A 12,323-nucleotide genomic window follows, 5' to 3' on the forward strand; every position below is an offset into this window, starting at 1 on the left:
TTATAATGAGCGCTTTCCCCGCAGCTGAGCATCCGGAATAATAGCACCAATACATAAACATTGAGACATATTAGACCCAAACAAGACAAGTATTGATGCAAAGCATCAAAGGGCGTCGGGAATTTCAGTGTAAAAGGCACTCAATGAAGTTACATGGAACGATTTTTTTTCTACTGTAAATATTAATATATTGGCCGATTATTTTAAACAAAATAGAAAAAGATAGTATAACCATTATCTATGATTTTGTGTTATAACCCCCAAATAACCATTATCAATGATGTTGTCTTATAACCCCCAAATAACCATTATCTATGATTTTGTGTTATAACCCCCAAATATTTCATAATTCATTTTATTTACATTGGTTTCCTTTTTTTACTGGCATCCGTCTGCAGTTTTCATTAATGGAACAGAATTGTGAAGGTTTTAAAAAATCTGCTTCATCTTGTAAGCGTTCTTTCATATTTTTCTCAACTTCAAGGGGAGATGATTCTGAACTTATTCTTACGTTGCTCATTTACGATAGGGGTTGAGTACTCATTGATATGATTTTAATGTGTTTACGAAACCCCCCCACCCTATCACACATTTATTTCATGGGCATAATAAAAACAAAAAATGGTTACAAAAAACAGCATATTTATTTAAACTAAACTGTCTATATCAAAACAAAAAGTTAACATAGAACACAAATAAAATAATTTGATTCTACTGGGGCTCAAGCCTTGGGCCTCTCACATGTGAAGCGAGCGTGTAACCACTACACTACGGAACCGCTTAAAAAATCACCTTCTAACTAAGATATTAATAAGTGACTGTAGTGTAACGGTTATCAATAAAGCAATAAACCGTGTAATCGCTGCCGTCTTGTAAAATTGAAGACAATACGCGTTAACCAAAACTCGTACAGCAAAAGTCTGCGCTATTGTTAGAAAAACCACAAAATTAATATATTTTGATTATGTTTTGTTTTTATACAAAACCAGAAAGTTGCACCGGTTCGCGTATTTGCCCAGACCCTGTTATCTTTTATAATTGCCCAGTCCCTGTGATCAGTTATTAATTTAAAGAATAAGCTTTGCATTATTGGCAATAAATGTTGTAGTAAATGTAATAGGCACAAATGCAGTACTTATTTACACTAATTTACACAAAAAATCACCACTATGCAAGATATTCTGACAACAAAATTATATACATTGATCCGTAAAATAACGTCTCCTCCCATAAGCGAAAAAAACATATTACATACGAGTCGCCGCACTTCAGTGCGACGCCAACAACTAGAGAAAGAAAATGGCATTCGAAAGGATGCACATTTCGGCTTTAGATCAAACTGTAGGTAGCACGGTCGATGCAATATTTATTCTTAATTCGCTAATAGAAAAACTGTTGCAGAATACATATTCACTATATTATTGCTATATTGACTTTATATAACAATATCATATATATTAATTATATATTTTATATTTTTCCAAAAATACAAAAAGCTTAGAATATTGTTATAATTGTTGCAATAAATGAAATACGCGTTAACGGTGTGGTCACGATGTATTAACCTCATCCATCTGACATTATGACTGAAACATGTTGTATTTCATTCCTTTTTAATTTTATCTTTCTTGAAATGGTGTGTGTTTTGTATTTAATTGAAACGCATGCCGCTATTGCATTTGTATGTTTATGACGATGAGCTGTATATATGCTTAAGTCAAAACAAAATGTTCTGTTCAATTCTGTCGAAATGATTTATAATCCGAAAGAAATAATTGATTGCGTTTTTAACGTTCTCTGCTATGAAATATTGATGCAGATAGTGTTAGTCTAACACTCATATACCTTAACAACACATACTTAACAAGTAAGTAATGCGAAATCAGAAACTGTATATGCATCGGTAAAAGCGGAGATAATATCGATTGACGAATGGGCAGTCAAAACTTTTAGTTTTCATATCCGGTTCCAGTGAAAAGTTCAATGAAGTGAGTTAAGATGGGTTTAATTAAAAGACAAGAATATCAGTGAAACTGATGGATGCTCCCCGATGATGCGCTTTGTCAATATATGTGTTAATAACCACCTAAAAAATCTATTATTAGCCTCGGTGACCTTGACCTTGACCCCAGTGACCTTAAACTTCATCAAAAGGTAGAGGTCCATGCAAGGTACGTACATGCCAAATATGAAAGAGATCAGTAAAGTATTGAAGGTGCTATGAGAAACTGTCAAAAAAGTGTGACGAAACAATCTATTATTAGCCTCGGTGACCTTGACCTCGACCCCAGTGATCTAAAACCTCATCAAAAGGTAGAGGTCCATGCAAGGTACATACATGCCAAATATGAAAGAGATCGGTAAAGTATTGAAGTTGCTATGAGAAACTGTCAAAAAGTGAGACGGAAGAATCTATTTTTAGCCTCGGTGACCTTGACCTTGACATCAGTGACCTCTAACCTCATCAAAAGGTAGAGGTCCATGCAAGGTACGTACATGCCAAATATGAAAGAGATCGGTAAAGTATTGAAGGTGCTATGAGAAACTGTCAAAAAAGTGTGACGGAAAAATCTATTATTAGCCTCGGTAACCTTGACCTTGACTCCAGTGACCTCAAACCTCATCAAAAGGTAGAGGTCCATGCAAGGTACGTACATGCCAAATATGAAAGAGATCGGTAAAGAAATGAAGGTGCTATGAGAAATTGTCAAAAAAGTGTGAAGGAAGGAAGGAAGGAACTACAAACTGGCAACTATATGCTCCACCGAAAATATTTCGGGGAGCATACAAAGAAGAAAAAAATATATATAAAACAAAATTGCAAAATCTTATCAACAGAGATATTTTACGGCAATATATCAATTACCAATACATAACAACAAAACACATACAATTCAAGATAAGGCATAAAATTATGAAAACGGTGTTCACTTTGATTAAAACGGTCAAGTAGATTTGGATGGGTCGGGTGGTTGGCTTAAACCAGTTCATAGGCGGTCTACACTAATAATCACTGCAGCGGGAAAATGTACGACTTGCAGCATGTATTAAACCTGTATTTGTGTTCCGAATGCATGATATGATAAAACCAATGATCATGCACATCAAACAGGACATATGAAGTGCGACCTATCAATTAACCTGGACAGTTTTGCCAGTTCCAACTAAGATTCATTGAAGAAACGAGGTCTTCATTTCATACATATTAACACTCGAAGTTTATTACCTAAGTTGGATGAAATTAGAATCATTGCAAGACAAACTCGAGCAGCATGTATTTGTATATCTGAGTCTTGGTTAGACGTCTCTGTTCCTGATATTGAAGTTTCCATCGATAACTACTCAATACAGAGGAAAGATAGAAATCGTTATGGTGGGTGAGTCTTAATTTATATCCGCAGCGATTTAGTCTTCAATTGTCGACATGATTTAGACCATAAGGATCTGGAGGCTACCTGGTTGGAACTTCTTCTACCAAAATCCAAATCTATACTGTGTGGAGTGATCTACCGACCTCCGAAGCAATCTGACTTATACAGTGTTCTTGACAGTGTATGTTCTTCGTCTAGTCATTTTAATGAATACGAAACTATTTTATTAGGAGATTTTAACACTGACGTATCTACAAATTCTAGGACAAACACACTTTTTTCAGCTTTTACCTCTTTTATTAAAATGTTTAATTTGAGTCAACTTATACATGACTCTACAATAATATGTGATACTACTTCTACAACTGTAGATTTGATTTTAGTGACTGATCCTGATAAAATATCTCAATCCGGTGTTATTGACACGTCTTTCAGTGATCATTGTATGTTTTTTTGTACGCGAAAGACACATAAGTCAGTCATTGGTGTTCACAAAAATATTTCAACACGTTCCATGAAAAACTATAGCAATGAGGATTTTCAAGCTAATTTATTAGCTGCTGATTGGACACCTGTAAATCTTAGTGATAACTCATCAGATGTATGGGAACAGTTTAAGATTTTTTTTATGTCAATTGTAGACAATATTTCACCTGTAAAGAAATTGAGAATTAAGCAATGGACAGAACCTTGGATTTGTTCAGATATTTTAAATTCAATAAATGAGAGAGACAAAGCTTTTTCTAAATATAAGAAAAATAAAAGTGATAAATTTTTTAATTATTTTTAAAAATTTCGTTATCAGACTCAAGACCTATTAGTACAGCCAAGAAAAAATTCTTTGCAGAGGCTCTTGAAGAAAATAAAAATGATTCCAAGTCACTTTGGAGAATTCTAAAAAATCTTGGCTTACCATCAAAGAAAACTTTGTCTTCCTCTAGTGCAAATATTTGTCTTAATATTGATGGGAACATTTGTTTTGACAAAGAATCTATAGCTAAATCTTTTAACACAGTTTACACTACTGTTGCCTCAGTGCTTGTTGAGAAACTACCAGCAAGGGTTAATAAATTTGTCAAATCTTTTATTACTGCTTTTTATGCAAGATTTGGTGTCACATTAAATAGTTATTCATTTTCACTTGTTACTTAAAAGTCAGGTACTTAAATACTTATCTCAACTCAGTGAAAATAAAGCTACTGGTCTAGATGTTATTCTCTCTCGATTTATTAGAGATGGGGCTCCAGCTATTTCTTATCCGCTTACACATTTTATCAATTTGTCTCTTATACAGGGTATGGTTCCAGATGAGTTAAAGTCTGCTAGGGTCATTCCTACTTTTAAGAAAGAAGATAAAACAGCTGTTGGCAATTATCGCCCAGTTTCTATTTTAAGCATTGTTTTCAAGGTCTTTGAGAGGGTTGTTTATGACCAGGTAGAGTCTTATTTCAAAGCCAATAAGTTGTAATATAAATTTCAGTCGGGTTTTCGACATGGCTATTCCACTGATACATGTCTTATCGATCTGACGGAATTTATAAGGTTGCAAATGGATAAAGGGCACCTCATTGGTATGATACTTTTAGACCTTCAAAAGGCCTTTGATACAGTGGACTACTCAACTCTTCATATGAAACTTAGTGCAGTTGGCCTTGGTGATGATATCTTGAGATGGCTTAGGTCATATCTTTCTGATAGACAGCAGCTTGTTGATGTCTCAGGCACCTATTCATCAACTGCTGGTATTTCTTGCGGGGTTCCCCAAGGGTCAATCCTAGGTCCTCTTCTGTTTTTAATATATGTAAATGTCAGCTGTGGTAAAATCAAGTTATTATTATATGCAGATGATTCAGGAATTTTAGTTTCAGGTAAATGTAAGTCTGTCATTTAACATGTCCTTAAAGAAGATTTGCGTCTTGTTAGTCAATGGCTAGTTGATAATAAATTATCACTACATTTAGGGTTAGGGTTAGGGTTAGGGTAAAACTGAGTCAATCTTATTTTGGTCTAAACACAGGCTTAAGTCAAATTCATCCCTTGATATTACTTGTAAAGGCACTGTGATTAATCAAACTTCTTCGGTCAAATATCTTGGAGCTACCATAGATCAATCTCTGTCTTTTGATACTATGGCACGGTCTGTTTTGCAGAAGGCTTATGCCCGGTTGAAATACTTGTATCGTAAAAAGGACTTTCTTACCCAACATACCAAGAAACTCCTTATTATGTCCTTGATTCAATGTCACTTTGATTATTGCTGTTCAATTTGGTACCCCGGTCTTACTCAGTTGCTTAAAAATAAGCTACATGTTACTCAAAATAAGCTAATTAGGTTTGCTCTTAATCTTGACCCCAGGTCACATGTTTCGCTTTCTTAATCGGTTACCTGTCAGCAAACGTGTTGACCAGATTATCCTTTGTCATGTTTTCAAGGTCAAAAATGATTTAGCTCCTGATTATATGAGTCGTTTATCCCCCAGGATTCTGTCCATTCATATAAGACAAGGTCAAGTAGTAGGGGTGCTTTTGCAATTCCAAAGGTCAAAGGTTTTGGTTCCAAGTCATTCTGCTCTCTTGGGTGCTCCTTGTGGAACAGCCTACCTGCTAACATATCCAGTATAAGAAGATTACCTTCATTCAAAATAGCAGTTAAGAAGTACCTGATGGACAGTTTATAATTTTATCATTTTTATATCATTATTATCTATGTATCATTTTTGTTTCGGTATAGGAATATTTTAATCAGTTCATCTAGATCTAGTCATTTAAAAAAAAATATAATTGCCGAAGTTGTGATATTGTTTTTATCAGCTTTCCTTTAATTGATATTAAATTCTTTTTATAAGGTTTTAAGGACATTGCGTTATGTGTAAGTTTGTGTATTAATTTCAAGTATTTTTTTAGCTTTTTGTAATCCATAAATATATTTCTTTATATTCCTTTGTAGTCTATTCCCTACTGTGGATACAAAATGCCAAACATAGATTTGTACTGTGATAATATAATTAGGCCAATTATCTGTGATATCATTCCATTTAACAATGTGTACTAATATGAACTTTATTATAAGGTCAATGTTTAAAAACTCCTTTTTGTTAGTTAAAAGCTCTCTATGTCATGCCACCAGCACAAAGGACCACAATGGAAATAAGAGTCGCTCTTTTTTGTGTTATCCTTGGTGTTTGGTGTGCATGTCATGGTTTATTCTCCCCTACCGGTTTCACCGGAGGGGACTTATGGTTTGCGCTCTGTCTATCAGTCTGTCAGTCCGTCAGTCAGTCACACTTTTCTGGATCCTGCGATAACTTTGAAAGTTCTTGATATTTTTCATGAAACTTAAAAAATAGAGAGATGGCAATATGGACATTATGCACGTCATTTCATTTTGTTCCTACGTCAAAAATTCTGGTTGCTATGGCAACAAATAAAAAATAAAAATTCTGACAATGGTGAAATTTCTGACAATGGTGGAGCCAGTGGGGGACTATATTGCTTTGCAATAGTCATGTTTATTCTCATGTGTTCTACTCTGTATTATACATGTTGTTTTAGATGTCCATGTATGTGTATTCCATACCGAAATAAATCAATCAATCAAACGGATTTTCGAAAGATGACGCAATTGTGGATAGTTAAATGCTTTTAGTTGACATATGACAACAATAAACGGTATGTTTACATGTTCTTGATTTTTAAATAAACTTTTTAAATATATTTCAAAAGACAAAATACAACATTTATCTACATTTTTTGTAAATGGTGATTTATTAATACTACATTGCACCCACGTTTGACGTAATCTTTTGTATAATACCTTATTTTATGCTGTTCTTTAATTTGTAACACATTGTTTCCGCTGTTCCTGTTACATTTTTAATAACCCTTTACGGTAACCTTATCACCGCTGCAACGTTTTACGTTTTTTCCTTCGCATTCATTTTGTGTGTGTTAATCCCCTTCATATGTACTGTTCTTAATTATCGCTACTTGTACAAATTTTGCATCGAAACTAACCTTTTCGATGACATGATAACAATAACACTACACTAATTGCTAACTTGCGTTTTGTACTAAGTTGAGCTGTTTCTAACTCAATTGTTTTGAGATATGCATGTCTATATAAACCAATTATAAATAATTTACTCGTTGAAGACGAAGAAGATTGTTTGGAAGATGAAACCAATAATTTTAAAGTTTGCGCACTCTGATTACAACTTTGCTTTATTAATAACATAATGACATATTATTTGAGAAATAGAAAACCTCACTGACGGCCCTATGGCAGAATAGTGACCAGCCAGGCAGCCTCAAATAGTATATGGGCCGAAGCCGAAGGCTGAGGCAGAATAGTGACCAGCCAGGCAGCTTCGGCTTCGGTCCATATACTATTTGGGGCTGCCTTGCTGGTCACTATTCTGCCATTGGGCCTGATGTGAGGTTTTCTATTTGTTATATTATACCTAATATTTTTATGCAGATAAATGGCAATAGAAATAAAAATTAATAACACAATATAAATTCCATAAATATTTATCAGTTAATAATATGTACCGTATAATTCTCCCTGCGAAAGTTGGACACGGAAAAATTCGCTTCTTAATACAAAATTCATTTTTATGCCCCCGGATCGAAAGATCGGGGGTATATTGTTTTGGCCTGTCTGTCTGTCATTGTGTCATTGTGTGTGTCCCAAAACTTTAACCTTGGTTAAAGTTTGATAACTTTTTTAATATTAAAGATAGCAACTTGATATTTGGCATGCATGTGTATCTCATGGAGCTGCACATTTTGAGTAGTGAAAAGTCAAGGTCAAGGTCATCCTTCAAGGTCAAATGTCAATTATCATTGTATTTTTCTTTCCTAAAACTTTAACCTTCGTTTAAGTTTTGTCATAACTTTTTGAATATTGAAGATAGCAACTTGATATTTGGCATGCATGTGTATCTCATGGAGCTGCACATTTTGAGTGGTGAAACATCAAGGTCTAGGTCATCCTTCAAGGTCATCCTTCAAGGTCAAAGGTCAAATTTATGGCTTTAGCAGCGCAATAGGGGGCATTGTGTTTCTGACAAACACTTCTCTTGCTATTGTAAAGCATTTTACATATTGAGATACATTATATATAGAGATAACTGCTTATATCAGAGACAACATGTTGGAAAACATCGATCCTAAATATATTTTTTTTAAGATGTGATTTATAATAAAAAACACATATTCGTGACCTGCACAACGAATCGTTACTGTTAATAACATGTACGGTATTATTGTTGGGCGCGAGTTGTCTCCCTGAAAAAAAATGGACACGGAAAAAATCGCTTCTTTATATAAAATTCATTTTTATTGTAAAGAATTTCAAATATTGAGATACATATTGTATAAAAAATATCTGCATTTATTACAGACAACATGTTTCAAAACATTGATCCCAAATATAGCTTTTAATTTTTTTTTTTTTTTAGATGTGATTAATAATAAAAAACACACACTTGTGACCTGCCAAACGAATCGTGCGTTTACCCTAAAGCAAAAATCTCTTCATTGCAAAATTTGCACATATGTTACAAATAACGCTTCTAGCGGGCACTATTACATGCGCGCGCATCTAGTCAGCGGGTGCTAATCTGAATAGCGCCCTCTGACTAGATGCGCGCGCGTATTTAACGGTCACTATTAAAAATAACGGACCTGTGTAGTTTATATACGCAAAGAAGATTTTTTTCAATGTGAGGTATAATATATAGGGATAGTACACGTTCTGAGGGCATGATCATCTGCGAGCGCTCGAAAAATCCGTTCCTGTCCGAGTGGGCAGGAAACTTACACACATGGTACCTATGAGCATATGTGCAGCGGTGCACTATTTTTAACTTTGATCTGACCCGTAAACTCATTGAACTTACAACATGCGACGCACATAATAATAACTTTTGACACAGGGGTCAGATCAAAATCCCAAATAGTGCACCGTCGCTCATATGCTCATAGCTACCACGTGTGTAAGTTTCAAGGTTCTAGTGCTAATAGTGTAGGAGAAGATAGTGGCCGACCACGCCCACCCAAAATTTTGTTTAAACATAACTTCTTCATTTATTCACCAATTGACTTTAAATTAATACTGAACATATCTTATGACAGCACGGTCTATCTCGACCATCCATGTCCACATTACCCACCCCAGGGCCGTTGATAAAGGTAAAGACAGCTTGGTTCTCGAGAGATCCAAGGGAACTACTTCCCCGTACCCTAAATTTGTTTCGTACCCAAAATTGTTCGTACCCAATTTTTTTTCTTACCTCAATTTCCCGTACACCCATTTTTTTTTCTGAACAAAATTTTTCGTACCCAATTTTTGTTCGTACACATTTTTTTCGTACTTAATTTTTTTTTCGTACCCAAATTTTTTTCGTACACAATTGTTTTCGTACACTTTTTTTTCGTACCCAATTTTTTTTCGTACCCAAACTTTTTTTTCCTTCCAAATTTTGGATCGTACCCAAACTTTTTTTCCTACCCACATTTTTTTCCTACTCAATTTTTTTTCGTACCCAAATTGTTTTTCCTACACAATTTTTTTGGCATAATTTTTTCGTTACCACAATTTTTTCGTACCCAAAATTTTCGTACCCACATACACAGTTGTGGTGATGTAGATCAACTTAAATTGATGCTTTTATATCCATCCTCTTCGAAAGCCTCGTCACACAGTACTGTCAGTACTTTGATTCGCAATTGTCATATATTATCCCCATGCTCCGAATTGGAGCGGAGGGATTATGTGGTTATCTCCGCGGTCTGTCCGTCCGTTCGTCCTGGCCAATACCTCCTCCTACAATATTAGCTATAGATACTTGAAACTTAAACACATGGTAGCATATGTGCGTCAGTGCACAATTTGGAATTTTGATCTGACCCCTGGGTCAAAAGTTATGGGGGTTGGGATTGGGCCGTGTCAGAGATTTTCACTCATTTTTTATAGGTTATTTTACATTAACTTCTTCATTTCTTCACAGATTTACCTCGAATTGATACTGAACATCTCTTATGACAATACGGTCAATCTCAACTATGCATGGCCCCATTACCAACCTTGGGGCGCCCCACCTACATAGACCATGCCCACCTAAAATTTTGTTTTCACATAACTTCTTCATTTATTCACCAATTGACTTCAAATTAATACTGAACATCTCTTATGACAACAAGGTCTTTCTCGACCATCCATATCCACATAACCCACCCGGGGCCCCACCAACATAGGCCTTGCCCACCCAAAATTGCCTTTAAGTATAACATCTGTGCGGCGTGGGGATACGCGTCGGCCTCTGCCGCGCCACTTCTAGTTTATATGTATGATAGAACCTGGGCTTTTAAGGTGTGTATATCCCTATCGGAAGGTAAGAATGAAAGTGAGAAAAATGCTTATTTTGTGCAACATTATCTAATATTTCTTACAGGTCACACGCTCGTTGTGAATAATTAAGTGATATGTTCATCGGAAAGTTCTTTACTTTTGTAATGCATATTTTTTTTTTTTTTAAATGTTCGTCCAATTGATTATAATAATTTGTTCAAGAAGCAAAACTTATTACTTTAGAAAATTTGCAAATAAATGCGAGAATAACTGGCGCTGTGTGTCGGGCTTTGCCATCGTCGGTTAGCTCCCATATATTATAGCGTGTAATTGGAAAAAAAGTAAGATATATTTAAATTTAAGTATATATAAAGTAACTTACCAGGTGAAAATACACGTATTTGTCTTACAAATACAACAGAAACGGACGACATTTCTCCTATAAGATGCAATATATAATTATGTGTTCATTTTAATATGTTAAATATTTTATATACAATAATGTCGCATGCCGTCAATGTTCTTTTCTAATGAATTGTTTTTCGTTTAAATGTGTTGATTGTTTTAGGATCAGTCCACTTTTATAACCAGGATTAATTGTGTTAGACAGACGTGATCTGTTTAATTTTCTTCAATTTACAATAAAAGACCAACGCAAACTTAATGTGAAAGAAATTTTGAAAATGAACAATTGAATAGAATAATTCCAGGTTACGTGACAGGTTCGGAACTCTATAGAACAAATTGGAATCCCAATAACTTAGCATTTAATGTTCCAATTCAGTGACCACAGTTTTATCCATTTTTTGTTGTATATAATTCGCTGTTTTAAGGGATTAAGAACTATATCATACTGTATAGAAAATGGAATGTTTCAATAATAAAGGACCATGTGGTATTTTAATACTTTTTTACGCTGTTGCAGTTCAACTTTCACTGTGTTTTTATTTGTATTATAACTCGCTGGTATTTACACACAATTGAAATTGACAAATGCGTCCAATCGATAATCGTACAAGTTCCGGACTAGTATTTTTGTACGGACACTGATTTGTTTTTTATTTACGGGTCGTTTTCATGTATTTCGTTTCGGACAATGATAGCATTAATGGACTAAGTATCACAAACTTGAGAGGCATTGTTGTTAGCAGACGTGACTCATCTGCTGAATATTTCACTCATCCTCTCGAGCGTTAGGTTATTCCATTAAGCCACGTTAACATCTATAGCATATTCACTAAATCATACAAAATTCACAGCATTATACAAAGCTCTGTTATAAAATGCACACTGTTTTATGAGTGTTCTGTTTTAATCAGGCCATTTGCATACGGCAAATTGTATGGAACGGTTCGTGAGATTCGACGATCTTGCATGTGAAACAACAGTTCTGGATTATATGATGCTCTTAATTATCTAAAATTATCCTATTGAATAAAAAATAAAGTTTCCCACCGAGTGCTAGCAATCCAGAACCATATTTTAACGAGAGCGCCGATGGCGTTAAAAGCATAGGTGCAAGATACAGGGAAGAATGGCGTCACGTGGTATAATGTAGTTCGATATCGCCATCCGCGAATTTCTCAAATCAATAATTT

The 12,323-nt window shown here is 34.8% G+C and overlaps 1 pseudogene; it reads left to right on the forward strand.

Annotated features, from left to right (window-relative positions):
• The first annotated feature begins 4,920 nt into the window (after window positions 1-4,920).
• Window positions 4,921-12,323, forward strand: part of LOC127864928 (uncharacterized) — a 28,925-nt pseudogene continuing 21,522 nt past the window's right edge.

The sequence above is a fragment of the Dreissena polymorpha genome, chromosome 1 (genome assembly GCF_020536995.1).
Source record: "Dreissena polymorpha isolate Duluth1 chromosome 1, UMN_Dpol_1.0, whole genome shotgun sequence".
NCBI lineage: Eukaryota > Metazoa > Mollusca > Bivalvia > Myida > Dreissenidae > Dreissena > Dreissena polymorpha.